This window comes from Sitophilus oryzae, unplaced genomic scaffold (genome assembly GCF_002938485.1).
Source record: "Sitophilus oryzae breed Bouriz unplaced genomic scaffold, Soryzae_2.0 scaffold_358_pilon_pilon, whole genome shotgun sequence".
NCBI classification, from domain to species: domain Eukaryota; kingdom Metazoa; phylum Arthropoda; class Insecta; order Coleoptera; family Curculionidae; genus Sitophilus; species Sitophilus oryzae.
In genome coordinates, this window is record NW_022146927.1 from 659,755 (window position 1) to 681,644 (window position 21,890).

The following is a 21,890-nucleotide window of genomic DNA, read 5'->3' on the forward strand; positions in this document are numbered from 1 at the left end:
TATCGTTATTATACAACTATTTAAAGATATTTTTGCTGTAAGGGAAGTACTGTTTCTGGGTAAATTCATTATGAATTATAATATAAAAAAATGTTTTATTAAAATTTATTGAATTCCTTTTATTACTTAATTAAAACCATTTTTTTATTGGTACCACCAACACAGGCTTAACATACGCGGGTACTGTGGTGGTTCTTGTAGTAGAAAGTCGATAGCAGGTGACTAGTTCGTTTCACAGAATATAGAGAGCGGCAAACGCATTAGACAGGTTTGTGCCGCAGGATTATTGCGATAACGCCGTTGCCGCTTCTTTAAAATTAAGGCGGGTACTATTAGAATGTTCTTATTAAAGGCAGGGGCGTATTCGAATATTTTTTTAAGAACTAGGTTATTTTTTTTATTATGGAATATTTATGACGTGGATTGTACTTTAATTTAAATATGATTAAATTAAATAATTTAATATGATAATAAGGATATTCACGTAGATTTAATGTCATAGTTCAGGAATATTTCAACTTTTTGAATTACAATAGGTATTGTTTTCAAATTAATGGAATATATAGGGTGTACTTTAATGCCAAAACTATTTTGTGTCTTTTTTTCTCATTAAAATACCTTAAAAATTTATTTGAAGCCTCCATTTTTCTCTGAAGAATTGGATTCAGCATAAAATTCTGCATGTAGTACACTATTTTTATTTGAAGCACTATGCGGTGTTGCCGTTCTAGATTTTATTTACTAATATCTTTTTTTGGTACTGTCCTTTCCTGACTACTAGTATTATCCAAAGATTCAAAAACAAGGTACTTACTACCAGGTATTATTGACGCATTGTGGTTCAAAATTTACATTATCTTATACAGGGCATTTTTTATGGCGTCGCCAACGCAACACCGCAACATTAAAAATGATAAACTTTTTATACCCTGTATATTATTATTTTTTTAAGATGGGGAATTAAAAAATGAACATTTTTTATATTTAAAGTGTTTCTAAATTTTTAAAGTTGATAATAATAGCAGATATTCGCTGTATTATATTACATATTATACAGGGTCCGGCAATAGTGCGTCATATTATACAGGGTCCGGCAATAATAAAAAAACTCAGGAATTTTGTTTGTTGTATTTTTGGCTTCCTTTCTTCCATCATTTTACATAATCCTAAGATATGAGTAAATATATTTTGGTAGTTTCAGAAATATTAATAAATAAATAAAAAAAGTTCTTTCGGCCTTTTTAAAAATATTATTAAAAATACAGGAAATGTCCTGAAATCAAAACTATACTAGGTTTACTATAGTTGATCCGTACTAACTTTCCTATAAATATCGTAATCTTAAACCATACAGGGTATTCAAAATTCTATGCCAAACATTCTAAAATATAAAATAGCTTTTCTTCGTTTTTAAATGGAACACCCTCTATATTATTTCTTTGTTAGATGGCGAATTAAAAAATGAATAATTTTTGTATTTAAAGTATTTCAAATTTTTTTAAGGGGTTTTTAACAGAATTTTTTTATCAAAACCACCCAATGATATAAAAACCAAAAATTTGCGAAACGGCTAAAAATTTTAAAATACTTTAAATACAAAAAATGTTCATTTTTTAATTCTCCATCCAACAAAAAAAAATAATATACAGGGTGTTCTATTTAAAAAAAACAAGAAAAATTATTTTATATTTTAGAATGTTTGGCATAGAATTTTAAACACCCTGTATGATGTAATTGATTATGATATTTATTGCAAAGTAAATAGAGACCAACTGTAGGAAACACCTAGTATAGTTTAGATTTCAGGACATTTCTTGTATTTTTAATAACTTTTTTAAAAAAGACTGAAAAAAATATATATTTATTAATTAATATCTCTGAAACTATCAAAACATGTTTAATAATATCTTAGAATTCTGTAAAGTGATCAGAAAGGAAGCGAAAAATGCAAAAATATACAGGGTGTTCCATTTAAAAAAAAATTATCCCGATCCACTCACTTTTTGAGCCACCCTGTAGAAATTAAATTATTTTCCTGAAATACTCATCCTAGTACATACTTTAGGTTTGCACTTAAACAAAATTCCTAAGTTTTTTTTTATTTTAAGAGCTACAGATGCACTATTGCCAGAACCTGTACATTATAAAAAATATCTATACCTATGTGGCGGATTCATCTTTCCAAAAAAAATCGGTAAAAAAACTTTTAAGTTAAACGGTTTTATCTTATGTGCACTGAAAACTAGAAAATATTAATAACAATTAGGTATTTTGAACTTCTAGTTCAGAAATATTTTAGTACTAGGCAGAATAGCTTTTAGGCATATTAGACTAAAATAAAAACGTGGGGCCCCTCTGAAATCCTACCTATGGCAAAGCATATCTTTATACTTTGGTAGATCATGAGCTCGGCGTTCGCTGGTGAAGCCGCCACGGCTGGTTATTGATTATCAAAATCTCCAGTTACGATTATAGTAAGTCGATGCAATCCACACTTAGTATAGAAGAAAGTATTACAGCAATAGTTAATGGGCCCCACATTTTTATTTTTGTCTAATATGCCTAAAAGCTATTCTGCCTAGTACTAAAATATTTCTGAACTAGAAGTTCAAAATACCTAATTGTTATTATTATTTTCTAGTTTTCAGTGCACATAAGATAAAACCGTTTAACTTAAAAGTTTTTTACCGATTTTTTATTATTTCGTTAGTTGATTAAGTTAATTATATTTTTAGCACTTGTGTTTATTTTTATATTTCAAGTTCTTTGTTAAGACAGCTCTACTTTGTTTTATGCCAAACGCAAATAAATACTCTTAACTATTTTTAAGTAATTAATAAATAGTTATTTGTTTAAAACTTCCTCTGTCTTACTGTTAGACCTTAGGGCCCAACAATGAGACAAATGCAATAATAACAATATTGTTAATTTTAAGACATGTTTTTGTCTCAATGAGAGTAGTTAATTCAACATGTTTAGGAGAGAGTGGTTGTCTTTAAAGTATACTAAAATAGTTTATTTTGATGAAAAAATAAAATATTTTTTACGGTCTTAAAAAAATGTGTCTCACTGTTGGGCATTCTCCCCTATCTATCTGTGTTTGTGGGTTTTCTGTAAACATCTAAAATTAGTTTATTTTGAAACTTTGACACTAAAACATCAAGAAATGGCAAACGATTACCTCTCTCTACTTCTAAAGTAAATTTTATGGTAGGTTCGCGAGAGAATTTATATAATCCAAAAAAATGTCTATTTCAGAAACGTTATGTTGCCATATTGCAAAAATATCATCAACATAACGCAGCCATATTACAGGCTTTTTTGAAAAACTATTTATTGTATTATTTTCAAAATCTTCCATAAAAATATTACTTAACAAAGGAGTGAGAGGTGATCCCATTGCCATACCGAAATCTTGTTGAAAAAATTCATTATTTAATTGGAAATAAGTAGTTTTAACACAAAGTGTCAACAATTCCAAAATACTATCTATTTTATATTTTGTTCTATCTATTAAATGTGTATCTTGTTCTAATATATTCCTAACTATTTTAAGTGATTTATCTACCGGCACATTAGTGAAAAGACTAACAACGTCAAAACTAACCATTAAACTGTTAGGTGTTATATTAATTTTTGAGATTTTTTCTATAAAATGTGGTGTGTTTTTAATGTATATGAATCTGTGTTATTTGCAATCGGATTTAATATGTCTAGTAAAAATTTTGCTAACGGATGGCATGGAGAATTTATACTACTGACTATAGGTCTAAAAGGTATACCCTGTTTGTGTATTTTCTGTTCGTTGTTAAGTCTGTTAATATATGTTTGTATTTGTATAAAGTTCTGTATATTTTTCTTTCAATAGTTGGTGTTACATTATGTGTAAAGAGGGTTTTAAGTACTAAAAATTCCTGTCGAATCCGGTCCTGTTCCTTCCACCACTTGGTCGTACCCCGACCACCTTACTCTACCAGTACCCACCACGGTTCCGCAGAAATCCTTCGAGCCTCGCGCCATCCGCGTATAGCAGTACTCCCCATCAAATCCGATGCCATACCGTCGTCTAATCATAGGCGCCTACTACTGCATCCAAAACTACCTCCCCCAGGACCTAGTGGTACTGCTTCGCGTGGCAGTACTAGGCCTATACGCTGTATCACCTGTTTCAGTGCACCCAGTAAAACTATACCTGTTTCAAAACGTTCGCGAGGGTACTAAAAGACCTAGTACTAGTTTACGTCAAGTTCGTGATTATAGCGATAGTACTGACCGTTCTAGCGTACTGGTACACGATCTACGTAGCTCAGGAGGAGATAGGAGCACCGTAGAGCATAGAGGAGTAGAGTAGATTGAGTGGAATATGTTCTGAAGTGTTCGATTTGAATGAAACAGGTGAGTTTGAACAGCTGTTGCTTAGAAATGGCTCTAAATAGCGATATGTAAAGTGAAATGTATAATATGGTGCCACTCAGTTCAATAAATATCAGTATTTGACAATAATTATATAATTATCTTACTGTGTTTCTTTTGAGATTTCGATCTATATCGATCGATAACATCTCTATACATATACAGGATGTAAAAGAGATAGTGTACCAAAGTTCAATGGGTGATACTCCAGATAAAAATAAATCAAACAGTTCCCTAAGAACATATTATACTCTAAGATGCTTCCTGAAGAAGTTACAGCCCTCAAAAGGGTATACCGGGTGCGTCTCAAAAGTACTTACTTTGTTACTTTTTTATTTTTTCAGATAAAAAACGAGATTTGATATATTAGTATATGACATAAATTAGGATTGATTGACGTATTCAATTCTTTTCGGCCACTTCCTGTTTCACCGGAAATGACTACAACTTTTGATTTTTAAACGGCACCCTCGGAATTTTTTTACTTTATTTGATAGAAAATGACACTCTGAATAGAATCATGTAGGTATCATAATATGTCAAGTTTTGACATTTTCGCTTTAAACAAAATTGTATTTTAAATTTCAATCTAGAGTGCCATGGCTGTGTTAAAAACAATAATTTTAATTCAAGGAGCTTTGGAAAAATAGATATTTGATCGTCTAATGTTTTTAGTGTCTTATCCTGGCCGGTTAATAGATGCCCAAATCGTATTTTTAATCATATCTCAATTTTTTCAAATGAAGCGAGGGTGGCTCATTAGAATATTCGGAAAAGGCATTTTTTACGAATAATTTGGTACCACAAACTTGATATTTCGAGTCAAATTGTCGTTATGAATCGGACGTTGCAATTTCCAATAAACCATATTCGAAAATGCCAAAAGTTGACATATGATATGTCATTCTAATCGGAGTGTCATTTATGAATAATGTAACAAAATACCGATGGTATTTAAAAGTTGTAGTCATTTCCGGTGAAACAGGAAGTGACCGAAAACAATTGAATACGTCAATCAATCCTAATTTATGTCATATACTAACATACCAAATCTCGATTTTTTTTCTGAAAAAATAAAAATGGTGGATTTACCGAAAAGTAACTCTTAGTAACTATACTAGTATACTACTATATACTATAATACACTAGTACACTAACAAATAATTGATAACAAATGATTGTTAAAAAAATCCAAAAAAAACTTTCTCGATCATTACTGTATGAGACTTCTTTTTGGGACACCCTGTGTAGTACCTCATTACAATTCAATATCACCACTCATATATGTAATACGCAAGAACCTTAAAACGTATATGTGTACACGCCTTTCAAACTTTATTAGCTATTATACCCTGTAATAGTTTTCCTTATGTAACGTGACTTTTCCTTATAGAGTACTGGCAGTACCGACAGTTTTTTGGACTACATTTGGTGCCCTACTGTGCGATTTTCACGAATAGCGTGGTTTGACATTATAAAAGTACTATAGAATGAACTTTCTATTGGATATATTCAATATAACCACGAATTTTCACATATATGCTTGAAAAAAAGCTTTAGATTTTGTTAATCGTCAGAAAATATATTTTTCCTGGATATTTTTATCACTAGAAAATAACCTACTACTATTCTATATTCTATCTCTATAAAATTACTCTAAACTAAAGGTTATGCAAGTAAATTTAAGATCTGGAGTTTTTAGAATACATAATACAGGGTGTCCCAGGCTGAACGTACATTAGAAGCTTCTAGAGAACTACAATATCTAGATCGGAACAAACCAGGAAAATATACGCTCTAAAACTAAATCTTAAATAACTTAAAACGATTTATTTTAGGTACAGGAACATGTGCAATCAAAAAGTAACGAAAAAAAAAACCTTTTCACTATAGTGAAATAAAAACGGTTAGGTTTTTAAATATTATAGACATTCGAACACTTTAACGCAGTGGCTGTGGTAATCACTAAATTTGACGTTTAGGCTATACAAATTTTTTTGACAGGCAGTTTTTTCCTCCAAAAATTAAAAATATTTCTTTTCTCAAAAACGATTAATGTTAGGTATAGAAATTTGTGTTCAAAATTCATAAAATTTTACAGAGAATTTAAGTATGTGATAAAAAATGAAGGTACCCATTTAAAATAAGGAAGTTGCTGTCAACTTGCGGTATTTCCGGAAGTGCCGCCATATTGAAAACATTTTTAATCGATAGATCTCGTTGAGAAACAATGATGTGGCAAAAAATCTCCGATCTAGCTATTGTAGTTCTGTAAAAACTTCTAATGCACTCTTAACCTGGGCCAGGGGCGGATACAGGAATTTATTTTAGAGGGGGGGGGCCAAAATGAAAAACAATGTAGAATATGATTTTTAGGGCGCCATTTTTAACGCAAAAGCCTAATATTTTACACTTTTAGGGGGGGCCCGGGCCCCATATTTGTATATTTCATATTTTTATTTGATAAAACCTAATCAGTTTACATAGCAGTGGGGCCCCATCTTTTAATTTGCCCCAGGGTCCTTGGTTACCTAGCTACGCCACTGAACCTGGGACACCCTAGTTAAGTTAAGTTACTTCTGATATACAAAATTTAGAGATGTACGCTTTTCAGAAAATATCAGATGTGCTTCTTCAACTCATATCACTCATATTCACCCCTAGAACTACCCTCCTAGGTACTTTGAAGAAAATTTCAGATAGGTTCTTAAAATACTAAAGTATTTCAGTTTAAATCTACCAAATTTGAAGATCTACACTCTTCAGATAAAGGCAGTGAGCTGATTATATTTTTCAAATACACTCTTTTACTTAGTAGTCTGGTCTACGTCCACATAATATTGGTACAACCTGATGTATAGTACTTAAGTAAGGAAAGTATATTATTATGTTCTTTTGGGCATAAAACACTCTGTATATATTGTTTATTACACCTGCAAATCACGATCGAATTGATACAGAAATTCTTGCAGTAAGGCGTGGTCGTGCAAAACGACAAGAAAAACACTTCTTGCACGTCGCCTCAGCCACTCAAGTGAAGGCGATCAGCTTTTTATATCAGCTACAGTGACATTCCTCGAGTATAGAGAAATGTATATCGATTTCTTGCAGGCCTTGAGGTTATGTGACGATTTCCTAGTCCGCGTCTCTGTTTTTTCCACCCCAAAAATACCCAGTGGACTTCATTTTGGTCGGTGTATTGGGACACCCTGTATATAGATACACTCTCAGGGTTTTTGACGTGTATAGTAGTTTTCCAATAGGATTTCATTTGGTTATTTTCCCATATTATGGATTTCTTTTCTTCAAGTAAAGTTTGTAAAAGAGATATTTATATTAGCTAGATTTTTTTCTTTAAAGAGTTGTCTCAATTTTAGTTCCTTCTATACATGCATATACCTATTAGACCTATTATAAAAATCAGAAAATAGTAAAAAATAAATTTTGAGAACGGTTGCTCGTAGCGATTTTTACGAAAAGATATTTTTGACGTAAAAAGTTACAGAGATGTATAAGATTTTTTTTCCTCAGGAGTTTTATACAGGTACGGACAAAAAGTTATTACGCTTCAAAACAGTTAAAACACATGTAGGTGGCGCTCTCTACTAGTAGGTGTCATTTTGACATCAAAGTCAAATTTCTCATATCAAAAAACTCCAATTTTGATCCAAATATTCAGAAATTATTTGGAAAAAATCGAAATAAAAATAAACCTTCTACACCCTGTATCTTCGAAACTAAGCATTTGAGGACGTACATTTTTTTTACTTATTTTTATCTGCAGAATATGCTGCCGAGTTTCCGGAATACAGTTCGGACCAACCTGTATATGGAGAAACTATGGTTACACTCGTTAAATTTGACACTTTATGTCAGTTTAATAATATATTTTCGTACTTTTATGCTTAGGCGTAAAAGTGCTTTACTTTTATGGTTATTAGGCGTTAAAATGACTTTTTTATATTGTCAATCAAGTCGCAAAAATTAATACATTTGTGACGTTTGAAAAAAACTGTTTTTTTTTTCATAAAAACCTTATAAAAGTAATTAAAACACACTTTATGAATATTTTACAACTTTTTGTTGTATTTTAACCTTTAAATTAGCTATTAATATGCCTATATATGCTTACGTATGATGGCTTGGTAATATTTACAGATGATATAACTCAATAATAATACGAAGATGTATGTAAATTTAAATAAATATATTTTTTTTTAATTTACATGGTTTTTGCTTACATAATATTACAGTAATTAATAATATAGTATGATCGAAAAAAAACCGACGTCAAAGACAATCGTTGATGATTTTTAACCGACCATACCAATAGGTATGGTAGGCTATTAAGATCGGCAAAAAAAAGTTTTTTTAATTTTACTCAAAATGAGTTATTTGGGTCATCTTCTTCTTCTTCTAGTGCGAATCCATTAATGGATGTTTGCGACAACATTTCCCATCGCTTCTCTATTCCTGGCGGTGTTTATTAACGACTGTACAGGGTGGGTCAAATTCGACGCTTTTAAATGGAAACATCCTTTTCTATAGGAGATAGACAAAAACTAATATCGGTGTCTGGAGCTCAATAATTTTTTTAAAATTAATAATTTAAGAATTATCAACAGAAAATTTGATTTTTTATATGGGACACCCTGTATATTTTAATTTATTGAAAAGAATTTAAAATTACCTTTCTAAAAATATAACACACTTGATATTTTGCTCGATTCCCCTTCGAGATATAGAGTATATAAAAATTCGCCCCCTTTAAATAAGTAGGCTTTGAACGGCACCGACTGTAATGCAAAAAAAGTTCTAGCTGTGACCATCAATTAAAACGAAAATAATGTTTGCTATGAGAAATACAGAATTTTATAACAATTTAAAATATATTTAACCAACATCAACACATTTAAACTATATCTAATAACAATAAAAATAAATAGTAAACCAAAACATGAGATTTTCCTAAAGGTGTTCGACATATCGACCGTCTTCTGTTATGGACAGACGGGGCAGTTTTTGAACATTTCTCGCGGAATTCATTAACTCAGTGGGGGTGAAAGATACCCTCTCATAACTGCTAAGTATTTCTAATTCTTGTCTAGATTATACGGGAGAATAAGGAACCTTTATTCTTCCGCAAATATATCCATAGGATTAGAGCCATGGGCACTAAATTAGGCGGCCTCGGCGGCCAACGGCTGGGATCTTGGTTAGCTATTCAATTATTCTTGAAATTGGCTGCAAAAATTTTCTGATAACTTCAGCTTTCAGAGGCGGTGCGTCGTCTTGCTGGAAAAATATATTTTCGAGTTCGATTAAGGGCATATCATCAATAAGAGGTCCAAAGCCTACTAGTTAAAAGTGGCGAGCTTTTAAAAATTCTGTATTTCGAAGGGGATTATAAGAAAATATCAAGTGTGCTATATTTTTGGAAAGATAATTTTAAATCCTTTTCAGTTAATTAAAAACATAGAGGGTGTCCCAAATAAAAAATCAATTTTTATGTTGATAACTCTTAAATTATTAATTTTAAAAAAATTATACTTAAATCATTAAATTCTACGTAAAAAGGTGTTTTGGAAATGTTTTCATAGAAATACAAAATTTTCCATAGCAAAAAAGTTACAGCGATTTGTTAAAAATGCACATTTTTGAACACCCCGAAACTCCGAAACGGTAACAAATATTGATGTGCGGTTTTCACCATCATGTTTTTGATAAAAATTGAGCTCCAGACACCGATATTAGTTTTCGTCTATCTGCTATAGAAAAGGGTGTTTCCATTTAAAAGTCGAATTTGACCCACCCTGTACATCGTGTAGGCCTGTCCACTGTCTAACATTCCTCAGCCAAGACATTTTCTTCCTTCCGATACCCCACCGGCCTTCGATCTTGCCTTCGATTAACAGATGCAAGAATTGATATTTGGGGTTTCGTATTATGTGCCCCATGGAGGTATGCGGTTTTTTCTTCTTAATCAATTCAAACAATTCGCGCTGTTTGTTGAAATGTCTCCGAACTTCCCCATTTGTTAGCCTAGCCGTCCAAGGTATCTTCAGAATTCTGCGATATAGCCACATCTCGAAAGCCTCTAGTTTATTAATGGCAGCTGCTTTCAATGTCCAACCTTCCATACCATAAAGGAGCCATACCTTTCATACCATTTGGGTCATAAATGACCTAAATACAAAATATTTTCATGGTGTCTGTCTGTCTGTCTGTCTGTCCGTCTGTAACACGATAACTCAAAAACCGCTAAACCGATTTAACCAAATTTGGCACATAAATACTGTGGCACCGGAGAATATGGCCATTAGTTTTTGGTGGGGGTGGGGGGTTGGTAAGGAAGATGGGTGGGGGGTTAAAAATTTAAAAAAATCGTAACTCCAAAATTACAGTAGCTAGCGAAATGCGGTTTTCAATTTAAGATTAGGAATAATATTTGTAATAACATCAAAATCAGTCAAAGTCGCAGTTTTTGAGATAAAAAAAATTGGAAAAATTCCTTTACTTTGAAAGTAAAAGAACTGCCTACTGGCCTACCAACTTTCTATTAACATATTTTAGTATGGGCGGCTATACGTGCCTCCCGGCGCCAATTTTTTTGTCGAAAATGCCTCATTTCACAAAAATAATCATACTTATTTGATTTGAAAAAAAAGATATTTCTAGGTTATATAATGCAATAATGAAAGGTTGTACTCGTTTTTCGTATGCCCTTGAAGATGTCCACCGGGTATCTTCAAGTACCACTGCAACAGGTACCACTTCCACCCATTGTCTGTCGTGGTACCGCGGTACTGACCTCCTATTGTATTCGGACGTGATTTAACGGTACATGGTTCCTCGCCCCGGTTCATTGGACCTAATTATCTAGAAAAAAAAATGATTACGATCAAAAATATTGATGTACCATAGTACCATACATAACAAATTTAATAGTCTTATGTTAAATTAAATAGTATTATATCCCAATAACACAACACTGAAAATAGTTTTAGTAAACTCTGCCTCTAATAGTTTCTGAAAAATAAAATTAATTTTTATAAAAAAGTCCGATTAAATTTATATCTCCGAAACTAAAGTTCCAAAAAAATTCGTAATATATCTACAAATTCATTTACCCACTAGTAGATATAAAAAGCATTTTTGGTAAACTCTGTCTCAAATAGTTTCTGAAAAATAAAATTAATTTTCTTAAAAAGGTCCAAGAAGAACGGACAACAGATGAACCACAAAAATTACAGCATGGTACCTCCAAGAAATTAAGAGGCCTAGAAGAAAACCAAACCTGTAAATGGAACCATGATATTGGGAAATCAGTAGGGATAACTTGGACTCGCATAGCCAATAATAGACAGCAATAGGCCCAATTACAAAGAGAGCATCTTAATATGTGAGGGAAGCTACACCATAATTGGAAATGGTTGAATAAGCTGAAGATGATGATGATGATGATGATATCCCATGAAAAAACATCAAATGCTAAGAAGTCTCGCAGCGCAGTTCAACCAAAAGTGACATAAGTTTCTTTGAGGAAAGGATGGTAGTTAACAAATAACAAAAATTACTCTCAAATAAAATGTTGTCTATGCTACTAAATAAATAAAATATTTCTCGGAATAAATAAATAATTTAATTCCAGTTTTTTGCGCTAATCTACTTAAATAATGGAAAAATATGTATATTCCAACTATACATTAACCAAACTGGTTTTTCTTACAAATTACTTTATTTATTACAGCATTTTATAAGTAATTAAAACAAAATGTATACATTCTACATTCTAGATTTGAATCAGGTTAATGAAGCAACAAGAACTTTAACTGCACATAAAATTTTAACGTTTAACGTTTTATTATGGTAAAAAAATCTTTTTTAAAGATTTTTGTAGATTGTTATTAGAAAATTGCAACATCTTTCTGAAGAAGTCTTTTTTATTAGAAGAATTTATTTTATTATATAAATAACCGCGATTTTTCTACTGCTGAATAGAAAATTTCATGCATTTTAACTGTTTTAGCAGTATTATTATTGCCTTATACAGTGAAAACGAAATTTCACCATGGAGAATAATGTTAACAAACGTTTTATTTTAAATAAATTTCCACGTCCACCAGTTGTCGACCAGACTGTACTGATTAATATTCTTTAAATGATTCGGTTTGTTGCATTAAAATTTAAATCAAATAACTGTTGATTCGCAAGGTGTAATATACTGAGGATACAGCTTTTTTTTAAATAACACTGAAATAAATAAACTCCCCGACGCAAAATTCCGCCACCCTAAAATTTTGACCAAGTTTGATGTATATAAACAAGGCTTATATATTTCGCGGTTAGGTGGGTTTATACCGGGGTAAATCAAAACTTCGTTTTTTGCAATAAATTCAAAACACCCTGTGGAAAAAAATGGGACGGGCATTCTGGATAAAAAAAAACACTTTCCTGTAATCTTCGACGTATTCCTAACATTTCATTTTTTGAATTATCCTATTATCTCTGTTCTTTCATGAGCTACACATTTTTAAATAAAGTACTCATATTTTTACAATCTTGAATTTGTTGAAAATGGAGCTCTCTCTCAATGCCCACCGTTATATTGAGGATGTCCTCCAAGAAGTGGTCGTTCCATTTGCTCGTTTCATTGGAAATCATTTCATACTGATGCATGATAATGCCAAGTCCCACGTTGCGCGGAATAACGAGTTAGGAGTACGAGTAGTTAACGAGAACCTGGATGAGGTTGGACTACGAAGAATGGAATGGTCTCCTTGTAGTCCCGACCTCAATCCAATCGAACATTTGTACGATGAACTTAAAACAGCTGTTCGTCGTCGTCCTATTCCACCACAAACTTTACAAGAGCTATGGCTAGCATTAACGGAGATAGATCAGCTAGAATTTAAAAATTGCGCCCTCGATGACGTAACTGAAAGTTTAATTGGTATCAATTATATGACAGTATCAAAAGGCAGGCGTATCGACAGGGCCGGATCTACCTACGGGCTGTTTGGGCTGCAGCCCAGGGCCCCGAGGTTACAAGGGGCCCCCAGGCCCCGCGAAAAACAATAGACCCATAGGTGGGAACTGTTGAATCGTGAAATAAAATTAAAATTCAGGTTAAAAGTTTAAGCCAGACAAGATGGCCTTGCCACTATGATGCTGTCAAAGCCTTAAAAAATAATTATGATGACATTATGAAAATTTTCAAAAGTTTCAGCGAAAATGAGGTTGAGAAAGTTGATTTCCGGAAAGAGGCACGAAATTTATTCAATAAAATGGCGAAACTCGAGACTGCAATTTTGATTATCTTTTGGGAAGAAGTTTTGGAGAGATTTCATTTAGTTAATAAAAAAATACAGAGCCCTGGTTTAGACATTTGTGAAGGCAACAAGTTAATTGTTTCTTTAAAAGACTTTGTGAGCAACATACGACATCAATCAGATCAAATGTTACAGGAATACGACGAAAAAGCTAAAAAATTAAGTACTAGTGTAATAATAGACTACAATTACATAAACAAGAGATGCATTATCCCAAAATTTTCAGATAAGTCTACAGGTGAATTCTCAGTATACGGCGCAGAAAGATTTAAAGAGACACGTTAAAAGTTGCGTTGGATAAGCTGATTATGGATTTAAATAAAAGGAGACAAGTCTATGAGACATATAGCAAGAAATTCAAATTTTTAATGGATTTGCAAGACAAAAATATCGAAAACATAGATTTGGAAATTACACTTCATATTATTGATTACAATCCCGATGACGTAGACGAGCATTTAGTGAATGAGTGCATTCAATTAAAATCATACTTACTCCAATCTATGTCTGAGTCTTACACCTCTTGCAGTGACATTTTTATGCTCATGTATGAAAATAAACTTATTAACGTGTTCCCTAACTGCTATACCATTTTAAAGATTTTTTTAACATTGCCAATCACTAGCTGTAAAGCAGAACGCTCCTTCTCCAAGATGTCCTATGTAGAAAATAAATATAGGACAACAATGTCTAACCATCGACTAAATAGTTTATCACTTCTTTCCATAAATTGTGATCTAACTAAAGACTTGGAATGTGATGACCAAATAACTGTCAATTTCTGTGACTACTACCTATCAATTTATTTTACTAATTCATAATAAGTAAATAAATAAAATTGTTTTATTGTTTTTTTATATTCTTATAAAATATCACTATTTCGGTTTCTCTCTCACCCAAAGTTTGCCTGGAAGAGATTGCTACCACAGCAATAAGGTCGCCTTTTGTACAACTAATACTTGCGTAGATTTAAGTAACATTTATGTTACTTAAATCCACATATCACAAAATACCGAAGTCTACAGCAGAATAGGCAGAGAAAGAGAATTGCTCAATATAATAAAAATAAGAAAAACATCATATTTAGGGCATATATTGAGAAATGAAAAATACCACGTCTTACAATTGATAGTTAAGGGTAAGATTGAAGGAAAGAGAGGTCTCGGCAGGAAGAAACTATCTTGGTTGAGAAACATCAGAAACTGGACTCACCTAACTTTTGAAGAACTTATAAGGAAAGCCGAGAATCGTGAAGATTTTGCCAATGTGATCGCCAACCTCCACGAAAGAGACGGCACGTAAAGAAGAAGAATAATAATATATCATTATAAAAACAGTTTTTTGATATGGCTATTAGTTGAGTACTTATGTAGGCCCCTAAGTAGTTTCAGCCCAGGACCCCACAAATTCACGATCCGCCCCTGCGTATCGAGAATTCGACGTTTCTTTTTAAATTAACAAAAATTAACAAGTTTATTACCAGTAACTTTGTATTTTATTCTCTTTTGACATATTTACTAAATGCGACTATACAGGGTGGCGCCTCTTATACCCCTCAGACAAAGATCTTCCTAGATATTTTAATTTTTATGATTTTACGTCTGTAGATCTTTATTATTTAAAAAATCTAGGGTGACTGTGTGATATACCTTTTGTTAATTTAACAAAAATTCAAGATTGTAGGAAAAATTGTTCTTTATTTCTAGAAAATGTTAAATATGTCAAAAACCTTACATTTTAGTCATATACTCTTATAAAACTCACCTTTATTTTTCTCCCACAATCCGAAAATCAATTAATATATAGGGTGTTCCATTGCAAAAAACACAACTTTGATATGTAACTTTTTTTGGGGACACCCTGTAGAACTCTCTATATTTTTAAAAAGTGCTCTGAATTAACCTACATATGCTTCCAAAATTTCATTTCAATACAAACTGTCGTTCTCCTTGGAACCTCCGCGGCGTATGAGAGGCGCCCCCCTGTACCGTACCAGTACTTATCAAGCAATTTAGTTTTTTTTGGTGTCTTGACCAAAATCTACTCACAAAATACTGCCTACCGAGAAATAAACAACATAAGTTGATTAACTGATTTTATAAAAAGGCAATGTCCTCACTTCAGGACCACCCTGTATATTGGAAACTGTTTGTTTGACGCGAATAAAACGTTTCGAATGCTCATTCGACCGCTTCGTCCGGATTATATAACGACAAATCGTTGCTAAACACTATAGAAATTAGTTGACATCTATTATTGGGTAATTATCGAGATACAGTGCGATTTTATAGCCCCCACAGTGGCGTGCGTCCTCGGAAACACAATAAATGATTAAATAAATACACTTTTGTCTAAGAATAGTAAAACTTAATAAAGAAATAATAGTAAAAAATAGGTATATACAGGCCACAGGGTGTTCCTTAATGACATGCTAATATTTAAGGAAGTGATTCTTGGACTTATTTTAATAAAAAAAAACTTCATATGAATGTATGTCCTAAACATCTTAATTTCTGAGATACAGGGTGGTAAATTTTTCTAAAATTGTTTTTTTTTATAATAACTCTGATATTATTACAAATATCTTTATGAAAGTTGATACACGTCTTCTATGAATCACAATACCTTTTTTGGTGTACAGGGTGGGTGAAATTCGCCGCTTTTAAATGGAAACACCCTTTTCTATAGGAGATAGACGAAAACTAATATCGGTGTCTGGAGCTCAATTTTCATCAAAAATATGATGGTGAAAACCGCACATCAATATCTGTTACTGTTTCGGAGTTTCGGAGTGTTTTTCAAAAACGTGCATTTTTAACACTTTTTAACGCATTTTTAACACTTAACATAACTTTTTTGCTATGGAAAATATATATAATATATAAAATTTTGTATTTCTATGAAAACATTTTCAAAGCACCTTTTTACGTAGAATTTAATGGTTTAAGTATAATTATTTTAAAATTAATAATTTAAGAGTTATCAACAAAAAAAATGATTTTTTATTTGGGACACCCTCTATATTTTTAATTAACTGAAAAGAATTTAAAATTACCTTTCCAAGAATATAGCACACTTGATATTTTGTTATAATCCCCTTCGAAATACAGAATTTTTAAAAGTTTGGTTTGGCCACTTTTAACTAGTAGGCTTTGGACCCGTTATTGATGATATGCTTTTAATGGAACTCGAAAACATATTTTTCCAGCAAGACAACAGCACCGCCTCTGAAAGCTGAAGTTAGCAGCAAATTTTTGCAGCCAATTTCAGGAATAATTGGATAGCTAACCAAGATCCCAGCCGTTGGCCGTCGAGGCCGCCTGACTTAGTGCCCATAGATCTAATCCTATGGATATATTTGCGGAAGAATAAAGGTTCCTTATTCTTCCGTATAATCTAGACAAGAATTAAAAATACTTAGCAATTAAATGAGGGTATCTTTCACCCCCAATGAGTTAATGAATTCCGCGAGAAATTTTCAAAAACTGTCCCGTTTGTCCATAACAGAAGTGGGTCGATATGTCGAAAACCTATAGCAAAATCTGATGTCTTGGTTTGCTATTTATTTTTATTGTTAATAGATATAGTTTAAATGTGTTGATATTGGTTAAATATATTTTAAATTGTTATAAAATTCTGCATCTCTCATAGCAAATATTATTTTCGTTTTAATTGATGCTCACAGCTAGAATTTTTTTGTATTACAGCCGGTGCCGTTCAAAGCCTACTTATTTAAAGCGGGCGAATTTTTATATACTCTATATCTCGAAGAGGAATTGAGCAAAATATCAAGTGTGTTATATTTTTGGAAAGGTAATTTTAAATTATTTTTAATAGTTCCTCAGGACCTATTCCGAGATCGAGACTGTGACCGATATGTAATATTATGCGACGGCGACGGATCGGCCAGCGCGCGTAGCCCGATGGTAGGCAGGAGTGGGGGTGGGAAGTGCCAGCCGTACGTTATCGGATCCGGACCTAGAGGAACTAAATAAAAGACTAGTTTACGTACGTACAGATCGGGCCAGCGCGATCGATGCTAGGCAGGAGTGGGAAGTGCCAGCCGTATGTTATCGGATCCGGACCTAAAGGAACTAGAGGAACTAAATAAAAGACTAGTTTACGTATGGATCAGCCAGCGCGATTGATGCTAGGCAGGCGTGGGGAGTGCCAGCTATATGTTATCGGATCCGGACATAAAGGAACTATTAAAAGACTAGTTCACGGGAATCTATTCAGTCGGCAGATCCGAGATATAATACAAGGCGATGACGATGGATTCGGCCTTGTCTACTGCCACAGCCGGCGGCGGCGGCGCGGCGTAATTACCACAGGAAATTGTCGTGGATACGATTTTTAGTTTGTTTTTTAAATATTTTATGGGAATGTTTCACTTTAGGTTCCTAAAATTAAGAAATATCTTATAAAACGAAGTAGATATTCTGAATTTTTAGACAAAAACAAAAAGCTTGAAGTGAGGAAAAATTAATTTTTCGTAAAATTTTTGTAATATTTGCTCCAATTGATTTGTGATATAGTTTTTTAAACTCTGATTTGAGTTTCTTTTTTATTTTTTTTATCTGCAATATTACCTATATGTTTTTAACATACACAATTACACGTCTCGTTATATCTCCGTACATTATAAAAATTATACAGATCATGCTGTGAATAGTTCTGACTGACAACAAAACGCATTAGCAAGCAAGGCAAGGGGATGTCAATGTTAGTCGAAAACTATTGTGAACTAAAGACCTAGTTCAAGGAACTATTCTTCTGGAGGAACTAGAACTAGGAAACTAGTTCCTCCCAAGGAACTAGAATTCCCACCTCTAGGCAGGACACCTGGCAAGAAGGACGGACAACAGATGGACCACAAAAAATACAGCATGATACCCAAGAGGAAGTAAGAGACCTAGAAGAAGACCAAATCTGAGATGGGACCATGATATTAGGAAATTAGAAGGGATAACTTCGGTCTGTATAGCCAACAATAGACAACAATGGGCTCAACTACAAAAAGAGTATCTAACTATGTGAGGGAGGCTACACCATAACTGGAAATGGTTGAATAAGCTGAAAATTCTGATGATAGAATGATTAAAAAAGGATAGAACGTTTCCAGACCCACAAGGATGTCTAGGGCTCGGCCTCGCAAAAATTATCGTCGATTGTTATTCCTCAGCCGTCTTTGACGCCTTTTTTTATCGTATGGTATTTATATCTGTTCGGTGTGCTCCAATAAAATGTTACAGTCCACATCAATTATCTATCGCTGCTTAGCATGTGTTTTTACCTAACAACATTTCATCTAACCTTTGAAACACCCATTATAAGCTTTCATAATGTCTGGCGAGGTCGACTTCACATTCTACACCGATTATTTCAATTAGTATTCCTTCCTTTGTCCTTTAAAGGTGGACACATCCCTAAAAATTATTAAAATTAACACTCGCATACCGGGTGACAACAAATTCTTCGAAGAAAACATGATTTGATTGATTTCCGTTGAAAAATAAATGAAGTTTGAAACTGGACCACCCTGTAGTAAAGATATAGAACTGAGACACTTTTCTGTCATTTTAATGCAAAACCAGATTGTTTTTTTATCAGTTTTTTGTGTAAGTTCTATTTTGGCTGGCTGGATTGAATAATACTGGAAGGGTTCAGAAGTGAACTGGATCAAGTCCTAGACGATAATTAATAATTATGGAGAAAATGAGAGTTTTTTAATGTTACTTAATTAAAATAAAACAAGCTGGAGAAGAAAACTTGACACAATGCTTTATTATATTTCAAATTGTATAATTGCAAACTAAAGTAACTCAAAATACAACTGTGGTCATTTTTAAGAATGTGTGGTTATACTTTTTTGGACTTGAACCATTTGATAATCTGATTCGCTTGGTGCAAATGGTTCAGGCTTTGTTTCATTGTCATCCATTTTATCAAAAAAATATTTTTTTAGCTCTAAACTTTAGCACGTGTGTTAAAATCGCGCATAGCGTTAAATTTTATGGACTTGATCCAGTTCACTTCTGAAAGGAATCGACAGAATATTCAGAAACCAAACAGAAACATGCTATAGCTGCTTAATGCGTGAAGCATGACTTGATTCCCTTTCTCTACTGGAAAAAACAATATTTTTAAACGGTTTTATTTAGCTCGACCCGTACGGTATTTATTTATTTGTTTGTTTATTTGGGTCAAAATTAGAAATTGAAATTTAAGTACCTTCCTGTTGTCAGATTGATCTGAAATTTGGTACACACCTTTAGTTCCGATGACAATACAATATAGTAATATCAATAACATTGTAAATCTAAGATGGCCGCCGGTACAAAATAGCGATTTCATATTTTTCCACAACCCCCTCAATATGGGTATCAAATGAAAGGGCTACACAAGTAGAATACTGTGATTATGACAAAATTTAAAATCCAAGATGGACGTCGTTACAAAATGGCGTATTAGGTGAGGGCATGAGCAGTCGTGTCCAGAACAGTTGTGTCCAAGATTGTGTGACGTTAGAAGGACAGATAAAAAAAATAGGTGATTAGATGTATCTACGTAGTTAGCGGTAGCTTTACCACCCAAGTTAAGGTAATAGGTTAAAATGTGCTGAGGACTGTATGGCATTAGGGTGGCTAAAAATGTAATGTCGCAAGCGTTTCCCCTCAAGATTGGGCGCCTCTTGTTGTATATTATAGCTTTGCCCCTCTACTGGACCTCTGGGGTCGACCGTTAAAATGTCCATTACTCGTGGGAACAACATGGAAACAATAAATAAAAACACAAACAAAAATAAAAACGAAACTGCTACACAACGAAAAAGAAGGCTCGAAAAGGCGAAAGAAAAGTATAGAACGAAACGTGCAAAAGAAAGTGAAAATGAAACCTATAGTCGACTACAGAAACGAAGAGAACGGTTAGCAACAGAAACACCTGAGCAACATGATGACAGGTTAATAGCACAACGTGAGAGACAAAGGCAGCTGGTAGAGTCAGAAACACCTGAGCGTCATGAGTCCAAGCTAGCATCACAACGTGACAGACAGAGAGAGTTGTTAGCGGCAGAAACACCTGAGCGTCATGAGTCTAGGCTGGCATCACAACGAGGGAGACAAAGAGAGTTGTTAGCGTCAGAAACACCTGAGCGTCAGATTGTAATAAATTATCAGGTAAAAAACCAAGTAATAATGATGCACTAAATGAATTAAATAGAATGAGGAATATTCGGTAGGCATTTCCGTTAAATACTAAAAAACTAGAAATAAAAAAATCGGTAAAAAACTTTTAAGTTAAACGGTTTTATCTTATGTGCACTGAAAACTAGAAAATAATAATAACAATTAGGTATTTTGAACTTCTAGTTCAGAAATATTTTAGTACTAGGCAGAATAGCTTTTAGGCATATTAGACTAAAATAAAAACGTGGGGCCCATTAACTATTGCTGTAATACTTTCTTCTACACTAAGTGTGGATTGCATCGACTTACTATAATCGTAACTGGAGATTTTGACAATCAATAACCAGCCGTGGCGGCTTCACCAGCGAACGCCGAGCTAATGATCTACCAAAGTATAAAGATATGCTTTGCCATAGGTAGGATTTCAAAGTGACATTCTAGATTTGAATATGATTGTGTTTGTATTCCATGCTAACTTAATCCTTCTTTAGTTTTTGCTAAATTCATTTTGAGACTTACTTTATTGTTGACTGTATATTTAGTTCCTTTATTTGTGCTTCTATTTCTTCAAGACTATTCGCAATTAGGACTATGTCATCAGCAAATCTTAGATGGTTAAGGTATTTTCCATCTATTTTTAATCCTTTGTTGGTCTAGACTAGTTGACGGAAGATTTGGGGTTGTTTTATATTTTATATTATATATTTATCATTACCCTTGCTTTGGCTTCTGTGTATATACTGGCAAGAGTTTCTATATAACGCACGCCTGTCTATTCTTTGCCTCATGTATAAATAGTATTAAATCACAGCTTTGAAATAAATAGTATTAAATCTTTCAATGTCAACTAAAGTTTCTAATAATTCTAGTTAGCATTTTTACAATGCAATAGTAACGTAATGCCCTCCTTTCTTAATATTGTTTTAATCGATTTGACATCTATTATTACTATTAT

The 21,890-nt window shown here is 33.0% G+C and overlaps 1 protein-coding gene across 1 annotated transcript in view; it reads left to right on the forward strand.

The window, feature by feature from the left end:
• Window positions 1-3,984: 3,984 nt before the first annotated feature.
• LOC115884858 (proteoglycan 4) overlaps window positions 3,985-21,890 on the forward strand; it is a 39,526-nt gene continuing 21,620 nt past the window's right edge. The window contains exon 1 of the mRNA XM_030903568.1: window positions 3,985-4,395. The gene's annotated coding sequence lies outside the window, so the exon portion shown is untranslated. The remainder of the gene's footprint in view (window positions 4,396-21,890) is intronic.